This window comes from Triticum dicoccoides, chromosome 5A (assembly GCF_002162155.2).
Source record: "Triticum dicoccoides isolate Atlit2015 ecotype Zavitan chromosome 5A, WEW_v2.0, whole genome shotgun sequence".
NCBI lineage: Eukaryota > Viridiplantae > Streptophyta > Magnoliopsida > Poales > Poaceae > Triticum > Triticum dicoccoides.
In genome coordinates this window covers 692553868-692558296 of record NC_041388.1, presented here as the reverse complement: position 1 = coordinate 692558296, position 4429 = coordinate 692553868, and the positions used below count along the sequence as shown (strand labels likewise).

The following is a 4429-nucleotide window of genomic DNA, read 5'->3' as shown; positions in this document are numbered from 1 at the left end:
ATATATTTTCTTACGGTCCCTTTTTACGTTGGAAATAAGACAAAACTTACGGAACATAAAATTACGGTGCATTGATGGTAAAATAGAGAGGGGTGAAGAATAACTATTCCTCACCTAGGGTGACGAATAGCGTGACCCTATATATATATATATATATATATATATATATATATATATATATATATATATATATATATATATATATATATATATATATATAAAGAGGATAACAGGATTTGTTGGCATCCGGGTGAGAGACTAATATTCGATGTAGAGATAGCTTGTAACAATAAAGTGACCCATAGGGTACGCCATAGGGGAACAATCAAAAGCTGACATTTGAGGAGGTTGTATTTGTACTACTACATGCACGCATTGGCGAAATGCAGAACTGGATCATAGCATCACGAGACATAAGTAGACAATTCCAAGCTACAAAAGCATTAATAAAATCCCACTTAGAATTGAAGTAGCATATATATGCATGTTTATTTCTACGATGAAGCAGTTACAATCAACTGAAACTTTTTGCCCAACTATTAAACATGTTCACATATATTACCGATATAATATAGGAAAACGCTAGATTACAGGAGTGCAGCTTAACATTTTTCAAAATTCGCCAAACTGTGGACATCAGTAATATATGGAGTATACCAATTCATTGGAGATCTAAGATAAAGTAGGCGGTGTGGGTGAATGCAGACATCAAGATGGCACCCTCTGAAATGATGAATAGGACAGTGCACGGTGTGCCACAATGCCCTGCTCCAGATAAACTTCAACCCACTGCTCCCATTCACAAAACACCTTTTTTTGCTGATGACAAGGTCTGCAGCTTTCATTTTCAGAATAGTTAATTTACCACATGAAATTAATCCATACAGCCAAGCAAGATTAGCTAAAGAGCTTGATTGTGTCCTATATTCTGCATAAGGTCGTTGTATTAGCTCCCCTGCAATCTTAGAGATGGTCTGACTAACCCCATGCGGAATAAGCATGTCAAATATAAATAATCAATCAGCAAAGAAAAAAGTGACCAAATCTACAACTGTATATGTCTCCATTACTTCAGAAGAAAGCAATTCAGCTCAAGGAGTCTTAGGTTCATTGGTAACAAAACTTTCAGATAGGAGTATATGTGCTCTCCTATATAAATGTATGAGGATTGTCTGGCAGAACTGACTATAATTGTATGATTGGCCAAATTAGCTAGTAACAGTAATTAAACTATACTCTGGCTAGTAAGTAGTATTACATCCTCGGCGTTATCCCAAATAATACTGCATGTGAATCTCTTTAAAAAACTGGTAATAACAATGCTATGCCATTGTTTAGACATTTCAATGGCAATGGTTGAGATAGGTCTAAAACAACTACTGATGTAATGATTATGTAGTTTACCTATCAGATAAGAACAATTCTACTGTCTCGGTGGACTACATCTTGGGACCCTGCAAATCATTTAGCCATGTTAAGTTGTTAACTGCACCCATTTATGAAAAGCTAAGTTTAGGCCATGAGCAAAATAAGAGCATCTAGGATCCACCTAAGTAGCAAAAGAGCAGAGTTCAAGCAAAGTCCAGAACTACATATTGTATCCTCTGAATTAATTAAACATCAAGAACAAAAAAGATAACCTTTTTATGTGATTTTTCCAAAGAAATGTTGCTGACATGTGTGTACCATGGACTTTCGGGATCCCTTCATTGGGTTCCATTTCCTTCGTCAGCGACCAGCCGCCTGCGATTGTCAAAATGTCAACACCTCGGTGTGGGCTCAATCCGCTATAATCAGTCTCAACCTGGCCAATGATGGCCTGTGAAGCTCCGTGATGCGGGTGCTGTACTTTTTAAGATTGGGCCCGCCGGATATGACGGTTGTAACTGCGCAGACGCCCATTGCAAGGAAAGTTGCTCCGCTGCTAGAGCATGGTAGGGTTTCGTCCCACGAGATAAGAGATGAAGCCGAGGGGTCGAACGAGAGGCGGACAGTATAACGGGAGGCGCGAGAGGGGATACCACGACGGCGATGAGGAGATCAAAAACGGGGGCGGCGGGGCACCTAGGATCCATCCAGGTCATGATGAAGAGGAGAGGTCGCGAGGAGAAAGGGGCGTAATTTACCATCAGCGCGACGACGAAGATCCATGGGCAGGAACCCAGGCACCCAGCAAGAGGGCCTCCGTTGAGATGTCATCGTCCGCCTGCTTGGCGCGCCGCCGTCGCCTAGGTTTACTGCTTCTCGAGGGATTTTTTGCGATGGGGAGAGAAGGGGAAGGAGACGTACCGACTGCCTACAGAGCAATACGGAGCAACAAGTGCAATCAGAAAGCCCATATTGGCCCAATTAACCATATATGGCAGAATTTGTTACGGGAGTAGCTGCCCTAGAGACATCCATCCAGGAGTCAGATTGGCCGGCCAGAAAATGTTCATCCGCCAGATCCGATGGCCAAAAACCCTGATAGCCTGAGAAGGCAGGAAAAGTGCTCGGTTATAATGTCTTTAAATATAAAAGCGTATATTTCTTTACGGAGGGAGTACATGTTTTTCTTTCCGCCGAATGATTTCCCTGGTAATGGTACATCAAATGCGGGGGCATCTCCTTCAAAAAAAAAAGTGCGGGGGCATCTGGGATTTAAGCTACTATTGTTTCAGCTTATGATAGCTGAACCAATAATACTGAGCATTTTGAAGGCCGTGTAGTTTATCGAGTATAGTGAAGGAGAAATTTGTTTTGTAATTTAAAAATACACGTGCTCCAGTCCCCTGATAATTGAATTTTTTTGTCGCCCTACCTTTGATCCTCGAGGAGCTCGTCAAAAGAAATGATGCTCCTGTGAGCATAGTTGTGATTCTTTTTAGGGAAGAGCATATTTGTGATATGCTCCCCTTTATGTATTGCCGTTGTAGAAGACAAGAGCTGAAGGAAGGACGGCTACTGGTGAATGCATCACTAGCTTTTACCATGTCTTTAGTTTGGCCTCAGTTTGCAAGATGGGTACTACTTCAATTTGTTGTTGCGGTTTGTTATTCGTTTCTCATGTCTCTATACCCGTCAAGGTTTGAGAGCCTGGCTTATTATTCTCTTTCAATTATGCCATTCATCTGCTGATGTAGTAGATTGTGAACACTTGCTCTGGGTTGGTAAAATTTTAAATTTTGAATTCTTCACTGCAATAGTCTCGGCGACCTCTACGTCTTCCCATCATTGGTCATCCACCACCACGCTCATGGACTCCTCGCCACCACCTCCGCCGAGCTTTGGCACAGTCGCTTAGGACATCCGGGACGTGATGCCATGTCCCAACTTCACAAGAACTCCTTTATTTCATGTAATAAGGCAGCCTCACATATTTGTCATGCTTGTCAGCTTGGCAAACACATGCACTTGCCCTTCGCTAGGTCTACCTCAATAAGCGTCGAACCATTTAAGTTGATACATTGTGATCTTTGGACTTCTGCAATTTTGAGTAATTCTGGTTTCCGATACTATCTTGTTATTGTTGATAATTTTTCTCATTTTATGTGGACCTTTCCTCTCTGGAAAAAGTCCAACACCGCAGGTATTCTTCTTAACTTTGTTGCCTACATTCACACACAATTTTCACGTCCTCTTGTAGCCATGCAAGCCGACAATGGGACTGAGTTAAGAAGACCCTCATGGACGAGGCGCTTGCTACGGCGTCCTCGGGGAACCAAAGCGGCAGGCTCGGTGCGATCTCGGCAATCGACTTGCCATCCAGCCAATGATCTGTCCAGAAACGACAGGTATGTCTGTCACCAATAGTCCAGGATGTGGAAGGACGAAAGATGTCGCGCACGTCAGCGTTGTCTGGCGGGTGGAGGTGATGCCAGGGCTAGAGGAGTAAAAAAATCAGTTTTACTCCTCTAACGCGCACCTAAACGATCCATAATCCGCCGTAAGAAAGTAAAAATTATACTCTGGTCCTTATCCCTTCCTTATTTTTACTCAACCGCTCTGGCACGAAATAAAAATCTTGCACCTCTCTCGCCTCCCCCTGGTGCTCCTGCGCTCAGTTGTCGGGCCTCCCATGAGCTCCCCGCCACCGCCCCCTGCCCCAGTCGTGCCCTTAGCCTACCCCAGCGCGACACCACCTTTGCGGCTGTACTGATCGCCGTTCCGGCGACCGCCATGGACGAGCTCCGTTGCGGGCTTCGTCACATTCGAACTGGTCCATGTAGGCCATGGCCAGCTACACCACGGGCCACGCCGCCCTGGCGAAGGTGATGTTGCCTGTGGCGACACTAGTAGGGAAAAGCTTATAGGTAGGCGCTTACTAGTAGCGCGGGTTTATACCCCTCGCTACTGCTACTTACTAGTAGCGTGGGTTTTTAACCCTCGCTACTACTAAGTTGATAGTAGTAGCGCGGGTTTATACCCCTCGCTACTACTAAGTGGTCTC

At 44.1% G+C, this 4429-nt stretch overlaps 1 long non-coding RNA gene across 1 annotated transcript; it reads right to left on the bottom strand.

Annotated features, from left to right (window-relative positions):
• Window positions 1–464: 464 nt before the first annotated feature.
• LOC119298479 lies at window positions 465–1725 on the bottom strand. Its single transcript, XR_005145867.1, has 3 exons — window positions 1641–1725; window positions 1405–1454; window positions 465–832 (listed from the first exon to the last, which is right to left on the bottom strand). It is a non-coding gene; the product is annotated as an uncharacterized LOC119298479 (long non-coding RNA).
• Window positions 1726–4429: the final 2704 nt, after the last annotated feature.